This window comes from Phyllobates terribilis, unplaced genomic scaffold, assembly GCF_046119375.1.
Source record: "Phyllobates terribilis strain yellow unplaced genomic scaffold, ASM4611937v1 Scaffold_4__5_contigs__length_816908805, whole genome shotgun sequence".
Taxonomy (NCBI): domain Eukaryota; kingdom Metazoa; phylum Chordata; class Amphibia; order Anura; family Dendrobatidae; genus Phyllobates; species Phyllobates terribilis.
This window is the reverse complement of record NW_027362764.1, coordinates 683,201,794-683,222,744: the sequence shown is the minus strand read 5'-3', so window position 1 is coordinate 683,222,744 and position 20,951 is coordinate 683,201,794. Positions and strand designations below refer to the sequence as shown.

At 47.0% G+C, this 20,951-nt stretch overlaps 1 non-coding gene and 3 pseudogenes across 1 annotated transcript; all 4 read left to right on the top strand.

The window, feature by feature from the left end:
• The first annotated feature begins 9,331 nt into the window (after positions 1-9,331).
• Positions 9,332-9,450, top strand: LOC141269621 (5S ribosomal RNA; annotated as a pseudogene).
• A 606-nt stretch (positions 9,451-10,056) lies between these two features.
• On the top strand, positions 10,057-10,176 carry LOC141268961 (5S ribosomal RNA; annotated as a pseudogene).
• A 941-nt stretch (positions 10,177-11,117) lies between these two features.
• LOC141267053 (5S ribosomal RNA) lies at positions 11,118-11,236 on the top strand. Its single transcript, XR_012321071.1, has one exon. It is a non-coding gene; the product is annotated as a 5S ribosomal RNA (ribosomal RNA).
• Positions 11,237-11,856: 620 nt separating this feature from the next.
• LOC141269722 (5S ribosomal RNA) lies at positions 11,857-11,976 on the top strand (annotated as a pseudogene).
• The last annotated feature ends 8,975 nt before the right edge of the window (positions 11,977-20,951 follow it).

Below are 20,951 nucleotides of genomic sequence, written 5' to 3'. Positions count from 1 at the left end.
TTTTTCTGCATCTAACTCTGAATAAATATTTGGCCTTCTAGCAGTGTGTGGGTCTCATTGTATTAGGCCATCTATACCAAGCTCCACCAGCTTTTCAATTAATAATAATTTTTCGCTGCATCTAGCCCTGAAAATAATTTTTCTTCCCAATAGTGGTAGCAAAAGAAATATGGGGCGCGCTCCTGGCTTACAAAAATATACGCTTCATAACAAAAAACACCAGCTTAGCGCACTGCATTAATAAGATGGCATCATCGTCTCTCCCAGTGCTAGGCCTACTACCCAGGCTAGCATTCCTGTGCCTAAATTACAATGTATGGGTCCGCGCTAGCCACTATGCTGAGGGGTCTAAAGCTGCTGCTAACGCTTTATAACAATTCAATTGGCAGATTTTCACAGAGCTCTTCCACAATGCCCACCCATCGGGACAACAGTTGCCCATCTTCCCGTCGACGTGGCAAGCATACGGTAAGGCATGGGAAGAGTGGACACGACTAGTAGCAGGCAGACGGGTTGACCAATGTGAACAAGCCAGATCACAAGTCACCATAGAATTTCTCCACCAGCTAATGATGAGGGGCATATCAGGGGCGTCAGCGCAGCGGTGTCTGACCGGAGTAGCATTTCACTTCCAACTACTGAACTGGGGAGATGTGACAAAGATTCATCATCAGACAATCCATAAAAGGGTGAAAAAGGGGTCAGCCAAGTCAGGAGTGTAGACGTCCCGTCCCGTGTCACTAAAACTGATTTCTCACATCATATCCCTAACACCATTAACATGACACTCACAATTTGAAGCAACACTACTGTCTACTGCATTTGTGATCGCCTTCTTCGGGGCGCTATGCATAAGCGAATTAGTCCCTCAATCCAAAATTAGCACCAGTGGAGGCTTATTACACCAGGACGTAGTCATAGGCAATAATGCAATACGTCTACGCATACACAAATCGAAAATGGTTCCAGCGGGCAGGGGCACTTGGGTACTTCTACAACCCACAAACGGTACACTGAGTCGGGTAACAATAGTAAAACCATATCTAACCATCAGATCACAAAGTAATTTGTTCCTATCACACATTGATGGGACGCCATTATCAAGATACCAGTTCCAAGCTATATTTAATAAATGCATAACATCGGCAGGGAACCACCCCAAAGATTACGGGACACACTCATTCCGAATAGGCGCGGTCACAGAAGCAGCAAGAGCAGGACTGTCAGAAACGGAAGTTCAGAGGATAGAGAGATGGTGATCCACGTGTTTGGCAAGATACATAAGACCGGACTTGTTATCCTAACGTGGTTTGTTTCTTTTACAGGTGATGCTAAGCCAACAGTGTGGGTGATAGGCCACTCGTATATATATTGGGCAGATTAAAGGGCGAAAGTCCGCCCAGGCGGGAGGAAATTAGAGTTTCATAACACATATTTCAACTTGAGAGGTATTAGAGGCCTGCTATGTCCACAGGTACTAATGGAGGTAATCAAGGTAGGGAGAGAGGCAAGATGTCTGGTCATCTTAGTTATACAGGCCGGGGGAAACAACCTAGGTCATCACAAGAGCGCATAACTAATGGCAATAATGAAACTAGACACTGAGCGCTTCAGAGAATTTTTCACAAAACTAGCTATAGTATGGTCAGAGATTGTGCCGATAGCGGTATGGCAAGGTGCGCGAGACATCACGGCCATCGAACGGACAAGGCGGGTAATAAATATTCGGATGGCAAAATTTAGAAGAGACAGAGGCGGTGTAGTGGTACGACACCGACAACTGGAAGGAGATAAAGCAGGCCTCATACGGCCCGACGGTGTTCAATTAATGGATATTGGACTGGACATATTCCTGTCAGGACTCCAGGACGGAGTGGAACAAGCGTTAAGAGTGATGGGTGGGGGTCAGAGTCCTGCATACGAGTACGCAGGATCCTCCGTGGCCTGGAAATAGAAAGGACATGTTGGAGAGTTACACTTGTTGGCCAAGTTGCCGGAGTGGAGACCCAGGGCATGCTGCAACAAGCTGAATTATTTTAGAAATAAAATGTCTTTCTAATGGAATGAGTATAAAGAGTTAATAAAGCTGTGACCGATCCTCACCCATCCAGTTGTAAGAGTTACATTATTGTATTGTCAAGGAAAGGGGGGCGGTAGGGGGGCTGAGCGTCTGGGTTTGGTTGGGGGTCCCCACAGTCTGCCTAGGCTAGATGCATTTAAAAATTCTTATTAGATACACAGGCGGTGCAGCTTGCTTCGCAGCTGGGCTACTACGCCCAAAGTATTGCCTAGGCTAGATGTAGTTAAAAATTCTACGCTGACTAGCAGACACTGAAGATTTGGAGCAGACCTCTGAGTAAACAGCTCTTCAGACTCAATCATCTGTGTTACCCCAAGCCATAGTGTATGTAGTTTCTTACAGTTAAAAGGGGGGGGGAGCGACCCAACCCACCTGGAATTGACGATGCCAACGTCACGTAAGACACAGCAAGGGGACTCCAAAAAGAGTTTCCATTTTTTCCCAAAATTGTGGCACAGACACCACTTAACCCTAGAACGCATACCTGGGGCCTCGCAGTCCCGCCCTGTTAATTGTTTTCTATTTTCTGCAAGATTACTTTAGTTAGAATTTTGAAACTCTAGGTATTCTTCATGTATATAGTTGTTTGTCATTTGAGTTTGAGTTATTCAATGTTATTTGCACACGGGCCTAAAAGGCCCCAGGTATATGAAAGTGTAGATTTTTATGGTCATGCGTTCTAGGGTTAAGTGGCATCAATTGCCCCACAGTTGCTTAAAACGGTTGGTGAGGTGATATTACCAAATCCTCAAGCTTTTAGCCTCCCAAGGATAACACAGGATTAGAAAAGTCCTTGCGAATCCATGATTTGTTCATCTTTATGAACGTGAGTCTGTCTACATTCTCAGTGGACAGCCGCGTGCGCTTATCTGTCAGCACACCATCAGCAGCGCTGAACACACGTTCAGAGAGAACACTGGCTGCAGGGCATGACAAGATCTCCAAGGCATGAGTGGCGAGCTCCGGCCATTTTTCCAGATTGGAATACCAAAATGAGCAAGGGTCCAGTGACACAGTCATGGCTTCGATGGTCACTTGGAGATACTCCTGCACCATCCTCTCTAGGCATTGACTATGTGTCAGACTTCTTGTCTCCTGTGGCCTTGCAAAGGATGGTCTAAAAAAGTGGTGAAACGATTTCACAAAATTGCTGTTACCAGCAGATACTGTGTTACTGTTACGGTTTGAGTGATGAAGACTCGACAGTCCCGCGGTTGGCAAGTTAGAACTGTGAGATTCACTTCGTGCACCACTGGTGTTTTGTGGAAAAGCACATGTAAGATTCTGCAACAGCGTCTGCAGATACTCCTGCATGTGTCAATCCCTTTTTATGGCAGGAATTATTTCGGCAAATTTACTTTTGTACCGGGGATCTAAGAGTGTGGCAACCCAGTAGTCGAGATTACTTCGAATTCTGCAATCTGAGGGTCATGTTGCAGGTAGTGCAGCAAGAAGGCACTCATGTGTCTTGCGCATCCAGGAGGACAAAGTCCTTGTTGTGTTGGTAGCGAGGTAAGAATCATGCTTCTTTCCTCTGCCCTCTCCCCCCAACCTCGCACAACAGAAATGTGATCAAGGTCTCCCTCATCTGATGAGTCTTCCATGCCCATCGCCAGTTCATCCTCCACTTCTTCCTCGGCTCCTGCACCTTCCTCAACAGTTAGCTGCTACCATGCGCCCTGTTTAATCCCTCTCCCCCACCCTCCCATGCCTGCCTCCTTGGTGCTGCCAACCGTCTGGACCTTGGAGATGTTATCCCTTCCGCATTCGACTCCTCCTCTACTTCCTCCACCTCCTCTTGTCTGACCACCTGACTCTGAATTCTGTTTAATGTGTGCTCCAGCATGTAAATCACCGGAATAGTTATGCTGATAATGGCATCGTCGTCAGCACTAAACATCTTCGTCGCCATTTCAAAACTGTGCAGAAAGGTGTGTGGTGCCCCTGAGGGTGCAGTCACCACAGAGTTACTGCATCTCACCCAGAGGTGTGGTATCTCACCCTCAGGTAAGGAAGGCGTATGGCTCGGGACCCTAACACCTGCATCCAACACATACCCGCAGTGGGGTTAGGGCGAGATTGCTCCTAAGGGAGCGCACAGTCCCAGGTCCCTAGCTGGTGGGAGGATCCTATGTAGTGGGTGCTTAGGGGAGCAGCTTAGGGGAGCACATGACAGGGAGAGTATAAATAGGAAGCCATCTTAGAAAGAGCAAGCTAGTCAGAGGAGGAAAAGTGACAGGAGCAGATGCTCGACATGAGCTCTGCTCCGGAGGCGGGCCTAGCCTGGGAGGCCCAGGACTGAAGGAGAGAAGAGAGGAGTGGGAGCAGGAAGGCTCCAGGAACCGAAGGGACCCTAGGGCTACGGGCCGTGCAGAAGGCCACCTGTACTCCCGCTGCTACCAGGAGGTAGAGGGGTCAGGCCAGATAAGGGGAACCAGTCCCTCAACTAGAGGAGAAACAGCAAGGCTCAACTAGAAACCGGAGGCTGCAGCATTTCATGTACTGCAGGCAAAAGTCCACACCAGTCTCACTAAGAAGGTAGCCACATAGGACCCAGGGGACGGAACACAAGTCGCCCGCCAAGCCCCGAGGATACCGGATAGAAGTGTCACTGGGTGTGAGGTGCAGGGAGAAGGCCAGAGAAAGGACACACAGAAGTGGGTCCTGCTAAGTACTCCGGAGCTATCTGGGGGTGGACTGAGCCCCTCACTGAGTACGCACAGCACGACGGGTGAGATAGCTCTGGTACCTGTAATCTGGACTGCAACAACTGTGAGTAAAGATCTTGGGACTGCATCACACGGACTCTGTGTTCATTACTGACTCCCTGCACTACAACCACCATCATCCACCCACACTGCCCTGAAGCTACACTCTTCCTGTGGTGAGTAATAATACCATTGCAGCAAAACCACCAGCTTCAGAGGACTGTTCCGCAGCGGCGGCCCCTTTGGCCGCACTCCACAGGTGGCGTAGTCGGACATTATAAAATCCATATATACAAATTACCGTTGGATTGACCGCCCTGGGTCACAGACCGGGTCACCGCCACAGTGACTACAACCCCCAGCGTCTACCGGCCCGGCTCCGGGTACCCCACGGCCCAGGGGGCGCATCAACTTCATAGGTCCCTGATCTGAGACCACTCCTGCTGTGTGATTTGCCCCACCTCTGGATCTCGTTGGCCCAGGCTATACGTCAGAAACTATTGCACCAGGGCTTGTCGGTGCTGCCACAGTCGCTGCAACATGTGCAGAGTTGAATTCCACCGTGTCGGCACATCGCATTTCAGCCGGTGAACTGGCAGGCCCAACGACTTCTGTAGAGATGTAAGTCGTTGAGCTGCGGGATGCGAACGGCGGAAGTGAGCACACAGCGACCGTGCCCTCTGCAGAAGGCCATCTAGTCCGGGATAGTGGGCTAAAAATTTATGGACAACCAGGTTCAACACGTGAGCCATACAAGGCACGTGTGTAACATTGCCCCGGCGAAGGGCCGCACCCAGGTTTGCAGCATTGTCGCACACGGCCTTCCCTGGTTGCAGGTCCAGTGGAGACAACCATTCATGAAACTGGGTCTCCAGAGCTGACCACAAGTCCTCAGCTGTGTGACTCACATTTCCCAGACATTTCAAAGTAAACACTGATGCCGTTGAGCCCTGCTGCCAGCATAGTAAGGAGGTGCGCAGTTAGAAAGCAGGTGGCATTACCAGACAGGCTTTGGGTGCAGGTGGAGGACCGAGAGGAGGTTGAGGAGGCAGAAGCAGTGGAGGAACTTCTAGATAAAGAGGATTGACGTACAACTCGCGGGGACGGCAAGACTTGGACAGCAGCCCCTTGTCCTGCTGTCACCATAGTTACCCAGTGCCCTGTCAGCGACATGTAACGCCCCTGTCCATGCCTACTCGTCCAAGTGTCTGTGGTGAAATGCACCCTGTCACACACAGAGTTTCTCAAAGAAGCGGTGATGTTGTGTGCGACATGCTGGTGGAGCGCAGGCACACCTTTCTTTGAGAAGTAGTGCCGACTGGGCATCTGGTACTGGGGCACTGCGACGGACATAAGGTCTCAAAAATCCACTGTGTCCTCCAGGCGGAAAGGCAGCATTTCTGTAGCCAACAGCTTGCAGATGGTGAAATTCAACCTCTTAGCTTTCTCATGGCTAGGAGGAAATGGTCTTTTACTTGTCCACATCTGAGGGACCGAGGGCTGGCTGTTGTGCTTTGACGGGGTTGAGTAGGGTGTCCCTGGCAAACTGCCGGTCTGTGAGGAAGATGCAGGCGGACATGTTAGGTTGCCTTGATCCAAAGGTGGTGCTCTCGATGTCAGAGAGCTCTCAACACCAGCAGGTGTTTCCACTTCCCAATGAACTGATGACCTGCCAATCACACTGGCTGTTGCAGGTAAAGAGGTGGCAGGTCTGCGTCCAAAAACATGTGTGACTGCTGTCCCCCCAGTCACAGAGGATGAAGAGGCCGCGGATGCACAAGATGGGGCAGACGGTGGTTGGCCCAGCCTGCTAGGCCGCATTGTAGCACAGTGAGCTTCCCACTGCAACTTATGCTTCATATCCATGTGACGGTACATGCATGAAGTACTCAAACTATGGATTTTTTGGCCTCTACTTAGCTTTTGGTGACAAATATTACAGATAACACTAGTTGGGTCATCCTTATCGATCTGAATAAATGCCCAGGCTATGCAAGGCTTAGAGCTCATGCGACCTGAAGAGCCACTACGACTTGTGGTCAGAGGCGGAGTTGTGGTTGAGGATGCAGTTGTTGACGTGCTTCCAGTACTCCGTCTCTGTCCAGGAAGGCGCAACCTAACCTCGTCGTCAATAGCATCTGTGACGCCCCGCTGCGCTTGGTATCACAGATCCTAGAAGAGTGTATTGATGGAATCCTCCACAAGAGGCCCCATAAACATTCACACATCTCCACCTTCCACCTCAGACCAGCAGAGGGAGCCCGTTAGGGATATAAATAGGGAAGGTGGAGCTAGGCAGTTCAGTTCCTCTGAAGAGTTCCTGCAGTAGAGAAGCCTAAGAGAGGTCAGTCTGCAGTGGAGCTCAGTCTAGTCTAGAGAACTCAGTTAATAGTTCAGCAGTGGAGCACGAGGCTCCTGCTAGCTAGATTCAGGGAGCCCAGATAGAGCTTAAGGTGTGCCGGCGTCATAAAATCGGTGAAGCGCGGCAAGCTGCCGTTAGTGTGTATAGCCTATTGAGGGCCCGAGTAGGCCGAAGGCGAGTGGCGAGTTAGTACATAAGGGGCAGAGGAGCTTAACAAGCTCACCCCGAAGCATTTACCGGACACCGGATCCGAGCTTACCGGGATCTCTATGACCCAGTAAGGCATAACCGGAATCCCTGGAGAACTACAAGTCCCAGGATCGCTAAGGTACTGATACGTAACAGAGCCAGGAGACGCTTAGGCCCCGCATACTGGGAGCGTGAACTTCAAGAGAAGGCCCTACCACAAGGTCAGCCAGCGCAGGACAGAGACAAAGTTAGGCCTAGCTCCAGGCAGGTCAGAAACTTACTGCGCAGAGGCAAGAAACAGGAGGCCCTACACCCGCTCATTGGGGAGGATCCTGATATGCACCCTTCACCCTACAGTGCTCCAGGATGTGCCTGAATTTCCTCCAGTAAAAGGTACTGAAGTGACTACCGTGTCCGTTTCCGTTCTTGCTCTGACCCAGCTGGGTCTCGCCTGTCCTGCATTCCCCCTGCATACGCTGACCTGAGACCTAGCTCCACCTGTGGGGAGCTATACCATCGAGCTGCCTTATCACGGGCCTCAGTGGACTGCTGCAGCGCTGGTGCTTCTCACCAGATACCACAGGTGGTGTCACAAACTCTTATAAAATTAACAATTATCCACCCTTTTAAAGAGTGACCCAAGGGTAAGGGCCAGGGAGCCGACCACCGCGACATCCCAAAGGCCAGGCAAAGGCCCGGGTGACCTCATCGACTGGCTGACTGTGGGTTGACAGTAAGTGGCATCTCCAACCTTGTCATCATCACCCTGTGTGTTATCACACCCGTCGTCCTCAAAGCCAACCTCTTCCTGCCCTGACCGAAAAGTCAAGTTGTCGCTCCAATCAGGTATTTGAGTCTCATCATCGTCTTCATCATTGTCTCCACCAACAGGAGATACAGTTTGGGAGCAATGGTCTACATTATGCTCAGAACCTTCTTCATCTGGTCCTGGATCCGACTTATAAAGATTCTGGGCATCAGTGCAGATCATTTCCTCGTCTGGATTAACAGAAGCTCTGGAGCAGACCTCCGTTTCCCAGGCTATAGTATGAGTAAACAGCTGTGCAGACTCAACCATCTGTGTTACCCCATACTCAGACCGGCAGCTGGAGACTTGGGAGCTGTGAGGAAGCAAGTGCGATTGGGGTGACACCTCTGAGGACTGGAGTATTTGTGATGTTGAAGTTGAGGTGGAGGAGAGCCCACTTGAAGGAGCACTTGATATCCGCTGAAGCACCTGCTGTTTTTGTGCCTCATCTGGAATTTGTAGCGATGGGCGTGTCCGTAACAAAGGGATCGTATCACATTGTCCACGAAAAGAAGTCGACATGTTAGTTTGGCTGGAAGATGGTCTTTCTTCTGCAGATGTTACTCCCCCCCCACCGCGGGGGGCTCCACCCACCAGCGGACAGGCACCAGTATTAGGAGAGGGGGGCTGGCCGTCAGGGTCCACCGCGGCTCTGGCACAAACCCGGCGACACGGAGGTGGCACGGGCAGGAACGGACTGGCCGTGTCGGCTTCTCACTTTTTGGATTTTAGAAGGGCATGACATGCCTATATCTGTGTCTCCCCCTCCTTTTACTCCTCCACCTCTTTTATTTTCGCATGACTATATGTACTTGTCACTTTTCCATGTGTTAGTTATGTCTTCTGAGCAGTTTGTCAGCTTTTGGACACCTTTGAATGTGTTTTCTATGTGTTTCTATGTGTTTTTGTTTGCCTGCCATTGGTTTTAACAGTGTTCGAAGGTGTTCGACGAACAGTTCGATGAACAGTTCGGCGAACACACGGGTGTTCGACGAACCGAACCGAACTCGAACACTACGGGGGTGGCTCAACACTAGTTGTGTCTACAAGACCTTTTAAGAAAGCCAGCAAAAAAATTGAAGAGAAGGGAAAGCACAAAAGGACCTGGTCTTGCTGAGCACTGGAAAGGGCAGCCGGCAGCCAGACGTCAAAGTAGAAAAGCAGCAAGTGAGAGGCTTGTCTCTGCCTATGGCCACACCACCCTGAACACGCCTGATCTTGTCTGATCTCGGAAGCTAAACAGTGTCAGGCCTGGTTAGTACTTGGATGGGAGACAGCCTGGGACTACCAGGTGCTGTAGGCTTTTGCTTTTTCTTTCCTTCCACCAGCAGGGGGCACTCTCTTCTGTGCCTTTTTTCTATTCCATTTCACAAGTGCACACATTCATTCTCTTTTCTTTTTTTCATTTGCTTTCTCCCTTGCGCTATTTCATCTCTGCAAAATACTAGCATCCTTCTGATCACCGTGGGCCTCCAGCAGTGTTGCTTCTTTAATTTTAATACTAGGACCAGCGTCTCCCGCGTGGCTGGAGGCAACCACCGGTAACCCCAAGCAGAAGACCTTTACAGGCAACACGACCCTCCACCCTGAAGAGCAGCTCAAAGTCACTGGCAACCATCTCACCCTCTTCCTTCATTCACCCCTGGACGTCTCGCTCCGCCCCCAAGTTACGGGTCTAGCTTGGTCTTTCTGTCACATTACCGCGATGAAGGGTTTAGCCTGCAGGAGACCCTGCGCCGAGCCATTTTTGAAGACACCTGATGCGGCGGGTGAATCACTGCTAAACAAACCACACCTGTAGGGACGGCACAGCCTTTGCATGGACCCTTCGGAGCCCGCCCCGTCACGGCCAGATTGCTCGCCACCAAAAGATCCTGAGAAAGGCTGGCCGGGCGATGGATCGAGCAGCGTCTACTGGCCATACCTCCTTTCATACGCCCGATCTCGTCTGATCTCGGAAGCAAAGCAGGGCTGGGCTCAGACAGTACTTGGATGAGAGACCTCCTGGGAACACCGGGTGCTGTAGACCATTTTGATGACGTTTTGCCCTACTGCCCAGCTCGGCTAGCATGGAACGGCGCCTTGCCGGACACCGACCTTAAGTAACTTAGATGATGGAAGCCCCAAGGCCTCTGAGCCAGTTGGCAGCTAAGTACGCTACCCCGCCGCCTTCACGCAGGCCTGACACCGAGCTCCTTGCCACGGCTAGGAGTGCTTATTGACTCCGCAGCTCGCCGTGTGGAAATGATGGCGTTAAAAGCACCTGGGGCCGTGAAGGGGCGAGGCTTTCAGAAAGTGCCCAGGGAAGGTTTTGGATGCCGGCCGCCTAGCGAGGGCCAGCAGAAGTAGCATGGTTCTCTGCAAAGAAGCTTGTGTAACCAAGCCAGACGGCTGCCAAAGAGCTAACCTCAGTGCAAGGAATGCAAGGAAGGTGCGGAAGTTATTGGGGGGGGGGGGGTGATTCCTGCTAGGGCCCTGAAATCATAAAACAGGCAGGAGAGTCTGACGCATGGTGACGGAGAGGTTGTAGGGGCAGATAGGGGGTGTTGTCACGTGCGAGCACGTGTGCATGCTGGCTTGTGTGTGAGAGTGTGCTTCCTAGGTGTGGCGCACTGCAGACAGTCAAAGGGATTGTTCCCTTTCATTAAAAGTTAATCCCCGGCTGCAGCCTATTAGAAAGCAACTAAGCGCGCTCTACTCACCCTACCCGGGTCTACCGGTGAGTCTCGCCTCTGCTCCCGGCCTGTGGCATTGGCCGTGAAGCTGACGTTCCGTCAACAGCGCTGCAGCCGATCAGTGAGCTCAGCGGCTCTGAGTGGGGCGTTGAGTCTACAAGACCTTTTAAGGAAGCCAGCAAAAAAATTGAAGAAAAGGGAAAGCACAAAAGGACCTGGTCTTGCTGAGCACTGGAAAGGGCAGCCGGCAGCCAGACGTCAAAGTAGAAAAGCAGCAAGAGAGAGGCTTGTCTCTGCCTACGGCCACACCACCCTGAACACGCCCGATATTGTCTGATCTTGGGAGCTAAGCAGGGTTGGGCCTGGTTAGTACTTGGATGGGAGACCACCTGGGAATACCAGGTGCTGTAGGCTTTTGCTTTTTCCTTCCTTCCACCAGCAGGGGGCACTCTCTTCTATGCCTTTTTTCCATTCCCTTTCACAAGTGCACACATTCATTCTCTTTTCTTTTTTTCATTTGCTTTCTCTCTTGCGCTATTTTATCTCTGCAAAATACCAGCATCCTTCTGATCACCGTGGGCCTCCAGCATTGTTGCTTCTCTACTTTTAATACTAGGCTCCTTTTCACCAGGACCAGCGTCTCCCGCGTGGCTGGAGGCAACCACCGGTAACCCCAAGCAGAAGACCTTTGCAGGCAACACGACCCTCCCCCCTGAAGAGCAGCTCAAAGTCACTGGCAACCATCTCACCCTCTTCCTTTATTCACCCCTGGACGTCTCGCTCCGCCCCCAAGTTATGGGTCCAGCTTGCTCTTTCTGTCACATTACCGTGATGAAGGGTTAGCCTGCAGGACACCCTGCGCCGAGCCATTTTTGAAGACACCTGATGCGGCGAGTGAATCACTGCTAAACAAACCACACCTGTAGGGACGGCACAGCCTTTGCATGGACCCTTCGGAGACCGCCCTGTCACGGCCAGATTGCTCGCCACCAAGCGATCCTGAGAAAGGCTGGCCGGGCGATGGATCGAGCAGCATCTACTGGCCATACCACCTTGGATACGCCCGATCTCATCTCATCTCAGAAGCAAAGCAAGGCTGAGCTCGGAAAGTACTTGGATGGGAGTCCTCCTGGGAACACCAGGTGCTGTAGACCATTTTGATGACATTTTTACCTACTGCCCAACTCGGCTAGCATGGAACGGCGCCTTGCCGGACATCGACCTTAAGTAACTTAGATGATGGAAGCCCCAAGGCCTCTGAGCTAGTTGGCAGCTAAGTTCGCTACCCCGCCCCCTTCACGCAGGCCTGACACCGAGCTCCTTGCCACGGCTAGGAGTGCTTATTGACTCCGCAGCTCGCCGTGTGGAAATGATGGCGTTAAAAGCACCCGGGGCCGTGAAGGGGCCAGGATTTCAGCAGGTGCCCAGGGAAGGTTTTGGATGCTGGCCGCCTAGCGAGGGCCAGCAGAAGTAACATGTTTCTCTGCAAAGAAGCTTGTGTAACCAAGCCAGACGGCTGACAAAGAGCTAACCTCAGTGCAAGGAAGGTGCGGAAGGAATTGTGGAGGGGGGGGAGTGATTCCTGCTAGGGCCCTGAAATCATAAAACAGGCAGGAGAGTCTGATGCATGGTGACAGAGAGGTTGTAGGGGCAGATAGGGGGTGTTGTCACGTGCGAGCACGTGTGCATGCTGGCTTGTGTGTGAGAGTGCGCTTCCTAGGTGTGGCGCGCTGCAGACAGTCAAAGGGATTGTTCCCTTTCATTAAAAATTAATCACCGGCTGCAGGCTATTAGAAAGCAACTAACCGCGCTCTACTCACCCTACCCGGGTCTACCGGTGAGTCTCGCCTCTGCTCCCGGCCTGTGGCATTGGCCGTGAAGCTGACGTTCCGTCGACAGCGCTGCAGCCGATCAGTGAGTTCAGTGGCTCTGAGTGGGGCGTTCTGTCTACAAGACCTTTTAAGGAAGCCAGCAAAAAAATTGAAGAGAAGGGAAAGCACAAAAGGACCTGGTCTTGCTGAGCACTGGAAAGGGCAGCCGGCAGCCACACGTCAAAGTAGAAAAGCAGCAAGTGAGAGGCTTGTCTCTGCTTATGGCCACACCACCCTGAACACGCCCGATCTCATCTGATCTCAGAAGCTAAGCAGGGTCAGGCTTGGTTAGTACTTGCATGGGAGACTGTAAAATAATACTCTTCCTGTATTTTTTTTTTTTCTACTAAGGTCTTCTCAAAGTATCAATATCACGATATTCTTATAAAAAAATGTATCTATTTATTCTTGGATTGTCCATTAAAAAGAATCAGATTGCAGCAGGTACATACAATAATTAGTTATAAAGTAATTGTCCATTTGTCCATAATTAGCTTAATTGTTGAGATTCACCCATCTTTCCTTGGATCCTGGCTGGTAAATCATGTCTTTGTCCAGCATGTGTCCAGGCCTACATGTCATCTGCTTCTCAGCATGAAGATTCTGTGTCTTGTGGGGTGGGCAGAGCAAGAGAGCCCCCCCTTTCTGTACCATGGGCTTTTATGGCCAATCGTATGGACACCTTTTCTACATATGGTAGTGAACCAAAAATACACACACAAATAGCGCATGTCAACTAGACACAATGGCTGAGGCATAGAACTCAGAAAAATGATTATCGATTAACATTCCAAATGAATTTCCATAATTAACCATTTAACATTTCCCCCTTTTTTGAGAATAAAAGGACTTTAACTGAAATTTCTCAAAAGAAGATACATTCATCAATCATTTTTTCTTTCTTTCTTCCTTGGCAATATCATTAAATTTCCATAATAATAATAATAGTAATAATAGTATCAATATCGGATTATTGTTATATAATGATGTGAATTCATGTTATGGTATGCCGTGACTAATATTCATTTAATATGTATAATTATACTTCCCTATATCTAAATTGAAGCAATCGCGGGTTCAATTGTCATCATCTGATGTCATCGGGTCGTCGTCTCGTCTTCTTCTTGGTTCTTTTATAACACAGTCTTTAGATGAAAACTCCTTTGAAATAAATAACAGCATGTAGATATTGTACAGTCCATAATTGTGTTCATTATTGTTCAGTCCATAAACTGTACTCTTTATTAGAAAGATCATGTGTGTCAGTTGATAAGAAAACAAAGTCCATGGATGAAATGTAGATTTAATATCTGTGCAGTGTCACCTGGACTTACGTTGGATCGTCTTTGGAATCTTCCGTGTGTCCGCACTGGTCTCGTGTCACTTTTGGAACAGATGTGACGTCTTTGGTCAGTAAAGCAAGGGTTAACTTGACACTTCCCTACTTCATATAGCACCATAACCAGTACTCAGTCCTTTATATACAGGACACATATGCCAGGTATTACCTGTTCACCAGCTTTCATTGAAGCGTTGCAGGTGATAAGAAACCACTGGAACGTGATGAAACTTGAACACAACACAGTACATATAGGATCATCGTCCTCTGCCGTCCTGGTGATCAGTGGTGTGAATTGTATTGTATGTAATGGACACAGTCTATTATAACACTCAGCATTCACACCTGTTACCTTCTGAGACGTCCGGATATCAGTTGCTTCTTCTTGTAACTTTTGAGAATCTCTTTGATTTATAAAAATTAAAAGTCTTTATTAAGATAGAATTCATAATTGCGATGTCTTGATTGAAGTCTTCATTCCCAAATCTGATACCAAATCTGGCAGTTTTTCCTAACCTATAATATCACAGCGTACCATAGCAATCAGTAATATCCATCTAATTATTATCAAAATATTAAAATAAATTATGTTTGGAATAATAAACAATAATAGATAATAATTCATTATCAATCAAGTTCTCCATATGATAGAACATTTTTATGTCATAGGTGTAATTACCTTTTCCAACCCATAGGTGTCAGTGTATTTTGAAAAAACAAGTTTTTATATCTTTATTAAACCAATAATATCAAAGAATGTATACTCCTGAACCAAAATGAATAAATATATGAATGTATGAATGAATGAATGAATGAATAAATGAATGAATGAATTGTTGTGTTTACTCAGAAAATGTAAACATTTTTTTCCTTAGCAATATATATTTAATGAAGCAATACTCTTGTATTAGACATTACTTTATTAAATATTAATGTGTTTTCTCAATTGAGATATTGAACTGAAATAAAATCAAATGAGAATTAAAAAATGAAAAAATAGAAAAATAAGAAGTATAAAGTAAGAATAAAATTTTAAAAATGAAAAAGAAAATTAAGAGTAAAAATAAGAATAAAAATAAAAATAAGGCCTTTAAATTTTAATGACAAATGCAGAGTAATTATATTCTCCATAAAAAATACCCTTATAGCTCCATTATCTGGATGATTTCATATTTGTCATAACCTTGTACCACCAAAAAATATTAAATTATGCAACTTTGCATGTAATACCCTTCTTAATTATACCATAGTACCTTATTATTATTTCTTCTTTATTAAAATGTGTGGAAAATAAGTATTGATCAAAAGTGATTATGTAATCAGGATCAAAAACACATTTTCCCCCTTAATACCAAAAATATTATTTTATAAAATTTATGTGTATATCAGAACCAAATTAAAAATAATTATTCTTCTAGAAATATTGTGCATAAATTTCATATCGATGAGTAGCATAGATTTGACTAAAGAGAGGTGTGTACCTATTTAGGTAACCATTAAAAATAATATTATAGTTATTCAAGAATATTATCATGTGGAAAATTATTCTAAATTTAAATTTGCTTTGTAAACCATTTTGATGTGTGGTTGCCCTTATCCACTATTAGTTAAATCAAGAAATAATAATTATTAAAGAAATATAGAAATATATATATGTAGATAATACCTAATTATGTATTATAATTTCCTCAGAATTAAATATATTTTTGTACCTTCACATAAAGAAACATTTTTTTTTTTCAAACATACAAACATATGAGGCCTCTGTCACATCAATCACACTTAGCAGCTGCTGATTTACTCATCTGTCACCTTCACTCTGACATTCACAGATCTGTTCAACTCAAACATTCCACATATGAAGTTTTAGATATACAGTACAGACCAAAAGTTTGGACACACCTTCTCATTTAAAGATTTTTCTGTATTTTCATGACTATGAAAAGTGTACATTCACACTGAAGGCTTCAAAACTATGAATTAACACATGTGGAATTATATACTTAACAAAAAAGTGTGAAGCAACTGAAAATATGTCATCTATTCTAGGTTCTTCAAAGTAGCCACCTTTTGCATTGATGACTGCTTTGCACACTCTTGGCATTCTCTTGATGAGCTTCAAGAGGTAGTCACCGGAAATGGTTTTCACTTCACAGGTGTGCTCTGTCAGGTTTAATAAGTGGGATTTCTTGCCTTATAAATGGGGTTGGGACCTTCAATTGTGTTGTGCAGAAGTCTGGTGGATACACAGCTGATAGTCCTACTGAATAGACTGTTAGAATTTGTATTATGGCTAGAAAAAATCAGCTAAGTAAAGAAAAACTAGTGGCCATCATTACTTTAAGAAATTAAGGTCAGTCAATCTGAAAAATTGGGCGAACTTTGAAAGTGTCCCCAAGTGCAGTTGCAAAAACCATCAAGCGCTACAAAGAAACTGGCTCACATGAGGACCGCCCCAGGAAAGGAAGACCAAGAGTCTCCTCTGCTTCTGAGGATAAGTTTATCCGAGTCAACAGCCTCAGAAATCGCAGGTTAACAGCAGCTCAGATTAGAGACCAGGTCAATGCCACACAGAGTTCTAGCAGCAGACACATCTCTTCAACTACTGTTAAGAGGAGACTTTGTGCAGCAGGCCTTCATGGTAAAATTGCTGCTAGGAAACCACTGCCAAGGACAGGCAACAAGCAGAAGAGACTTGTTTGGGCTAAAGAACACAAGGAATGGACATTAGACCAGTGGAAATCTGTGCTTTGGTCTGATGAGTCCAAATTTGAGATCTTTGGTTTCAACCACCGTGTCTTTGTGCGACGCAGAAAAGGTGAACGGATGGACTCTACATGCCTGGTTCCCATCGTGAAGTATGGAGGAGGAGGTGTGATGGTGTTGGGGTGCTTTGATGGTGACACTGTTGGGGATTTAATCAAAATTGAAGGCATACTGAACCAGCATGGCTACCACAGCATCTTGCAGCGGCATGCTATTCCATCCTGTTTGTGTTTAGTTGGACCATCATTTATTTTTCAACAGGACAATGACCCCAAATACACCTCCAGGCTGTGTAAGGGCTATTTGACCAAGAAGGAGAGTGATGGGGTGCTAGGCCAGATGACCTGGCCTCCACAGTCACCAGACCTGAACCCAATCGAGATGGTTTGGGGTGAGCTGGACCGCAGAGTGAAGGCAAAAGGGCCAACAAGTACTTAGCATCTCTGGGAACTCCTTCAAGATTGACGGAAGACCATTTCCGGTGACTACCTCTTGAAGCTCATCAAGAGAATGCCAAGAGTGTGCAAAGCAGTCATCAAAGCAAAAGGTGGCTACTTTGAAGAACCTAGAATATAAGACATATTTTCAGTTGTTTCACACTTTTTTGTTAAGTATATAATTCCACATGTGTTAATTCATAGTTTTGATGCCCTCAGTGTGAATGTACAATTTTCATAGTCAAGAAAATACAGAAAAATCTTTAAATGAGAATGAGTGTCCAAACTTTTGGTCTGTACTGTATATATATATATTTAACCCAAAATTGTTGTATCCCAATTTATTAATGCGCATTGCCATATCAATTGAATATCTTTATATTTCTTTGAATATTCCCCAAGTACATATTATATAATATGAGAGTAAGTCACTGGAATTTCAGACACTTGAAAAAACTCTTGTCTTAGATTCTTTTTTCACTGGCTGCCCGGTCTTAAGTTACATCAGTTTAAAATAAACAAAACCTACAAAAGACAAAAGACAAAAATATATCTCATACCCTACCATCATTATATATAAATGTAAAGCAAAGTTGCATAATAAATATAGGGTACTTAGTGAACTATTTTTGATCAAAAAAAGTATACAAGCCGTCCCACCAGCGGCAAGGTGACCCTAAATTGGGACGGTACCTATACTGCCTATATTAAAAACCTTACTGTATATCAAAGTTGAAGTAATGCATATAAAAGGGTAGACAAATAGGACCGGGTCCCAACTCCAGACCACCCAGGCCCGTGGTAAGCTACATATATACCAGTCAGCTCAACAAAGGGGATGCCACACCCTTAAATTGCACAGAATGCAAACAAGACAAAAAACCAGGCAATGTGAACTGAGGTCTAAGATGGTAGACATGCAAGAAATAGGAGCATGTTCACACTAGCAAAAAAGAAACAAAACCTACAAAAGACAAAAGACAAAAATATATCTCATACCCTAATATCATTATATATAAATGTAAAGCAAAGTTGCATAATAAATATAGGGTACTTAGTGAACTATTTTTGATCAAAAAAAGTATACAAGCCGTCCCACCAGCGGCAAGGTGACCCTAAATTGGGACAGTACCTATACTGCCTATATTAAAAACCTTACTGTATATCAAAGTTGAAGTAATGCATATAAAAGGGTAGACAAATAGGACCGGGTCCCAACTCCAGACCACCCAGGCCCGTGGTAAGCTACATATATACCAGTCAGCTCAACAAAGGGGATGCCACACCCTTAAATTGCACAGAATGCAAACAAGACAAAAAACCAGGCAATGTGAACTGAGGTCTAAGATGGTAGACATGCAAGAAATAGGAGCATGTTCACACTAGCAAAAAAGAAACAAAACCTACAAAAGACAAAGACAAAAATATATCTCATACCCTACCATCATTATATATAAATGTAAAGCAAAGTTACATAATAAATATAGGGTACTTAGTGAACTAAGTGAACTTAGTGAACTAAGTATCTTATATTTATTATGCAACTTTGCTTTACATTTATATATAATGATGGTAGGGTATGAGATATATTTTTGTCTTTTGTCTTTTGTAGGTTTTGTTTCTTTTTTGCTAGTGTGAACATGCTCCTATTTCTTGCATGTCTACCATCTTAGACCTCAGTTCACATTGCCTGGTTTTTTGTCTTGTTTGCATTCTGTGCAATTTAAGGGTGTGGCATCCCCTTTGTTGAGCTGACTGGTATATATGTAGCTTACCACGGGCCTGGGTGGTCTGGAGTTGGGACCCGGTCCTATTTGTCTACCCTTTTATATGCATTACTTCAACTTTGATATACAGTAAGGTTTTTAATATAGGCAGTATAGGTACCGTCCCAATTTAGGGTCACCTTGCCGCTGGTGGGACGGCTTGTATACTTTTTTTGATCAAAAATAGTTCACTAAGTACCCTATATTTATTATGCAACTTTGCTTTACATTTATATATAATGATGGTAGGGTATGAGATATATTTTTGTCTTTTGTCTTTTGTAGGTTTTGTTTCTTTTTTGCTAGTGTGAACATGCTCCTATTTCTTGCATGTCTACCATCTTAGACCTCAGTTCACATTGCCTGGTTTTTTGTCTTGTTTGCATTCTGTGCAATTTAAGGGTGTGGCATCCCCTTTTGTAACGGGTCCGGGAGGCGGACTGTAACGGGTCCGGGAGGCGGAACCTCTGAGCTACTATACAAGGGGGCGGCCCTTGTAAGGGAGCGGGTGGCAGTCTCTGGGTGAACGGACAGGGAGTTACGGCAAGTGATCAGGGCAGTCTCTGGGTAAGGGGTAGGTACGACCTGTGATGGCAGAGCCTCCGGGTAGGCTAGCAGGCAGATGGTAGATGTGTGCTCCCAGGTGAGCAAGCGAGAGTCTCTGGAATAGCAGGTGGTCACGGCACGTGACGGCGGAACCTCCGGGCTGGCAGGCAGGTAGGTAACGGAGAAGCTCTCCCAGGTGAGCGGGCAAGAGTCTCTGGAATAGCTGGTGGTCACCGCACGTGACAACGGGACCTCCGGGCTGGCAAGCAGGCAGGTAACGGAGATGCGCTCCCAGGTGAGCGGGCAAGAGTCTCTGAGATAGCTGGTGGTCACAGCACGTGACAACGGAGCCTCCGGGCTGGCAAGCAGGCAGATAACGGAGAAGCGCTCCCAGGTGAGCGGGCAAGCTGGTCCATAGACAGACTGACCGGAGTAGTAAGGCAGACCGTCGGACCTCAGGCAAGCAGGCAGGTAGCTGATATGCGCTCCCAGGTGAGCGGGCAGGCTGGTCCTTTAGACAGACTGACAGGAGTAGTAAGGCAGACCGTCGGACCTCAGACTGGCAGACAGGTAACAAGTATTCAGGCAGGAATCAGGCAGGTAACTGGCAGGTAACTAGCAGGAAACTGGCAGGTAACTGGCAACGGGACCTGAGGGCTGAAGCACAGGTGAGACACAGGTGCAAACAACATTGCTCGGGCACCTCCATTTTGGAGGAGGTGCCTTATATATGATGAAGTCCTCCGGCCATTGGCCGGGGACTCTTTAGGGCGGCGCGCGCGGCCCCTTTAAGAGGAGGGGAGCGCGCGCGCGCGCGCCCTAAGCACAGGGGCCGGGAAGGAGCGCGCGCTGAGAGCAGAGCAGGAGGAGGACGCCGGGACGGAGCGCGCGCTGACAGCAGAGCGGGGGGAAGATGCCGGGCACGGAGCAGAGCGGTGAGGGGAGCAGAGTCCCTGCCTAGCAGAGGGCAGGGATGCCGGCACTACAGTACCCCCCCCTTTAGGCCCCCCTTTTTTAGGCCAGACAGAAATTTAGCAAGGATGAGAGGGGCATGGATGTTCTCCCGGGGCTCCCACGTTCTCTCCTCAGGACCAAACCCCTTCCAATCTACCAGGAAAAAGGTCTTTCCTCTTACCCTTTTGGTGGCAAGAATGTTCTCTACCTCAAACTCGTCCTCAGCAGAAACCGGAGCAGGAGGCGTACCTGTAGACTTGGAAAAAGAGTTAAGCACCACAGGTTTGAGGAGAGACACATGGAAGGAGTTAGGGATCCGTAAGTTGGCCGGGAGTTTCAATTTATAGGCCACCGGATTGATCTGACTGATGACCTCCAGTGGGCCGATGAACCGAGGCCCTAACTTATAGGAAGGGATCTTGAGCCGGACATATTTGGACGAGAGCCAGA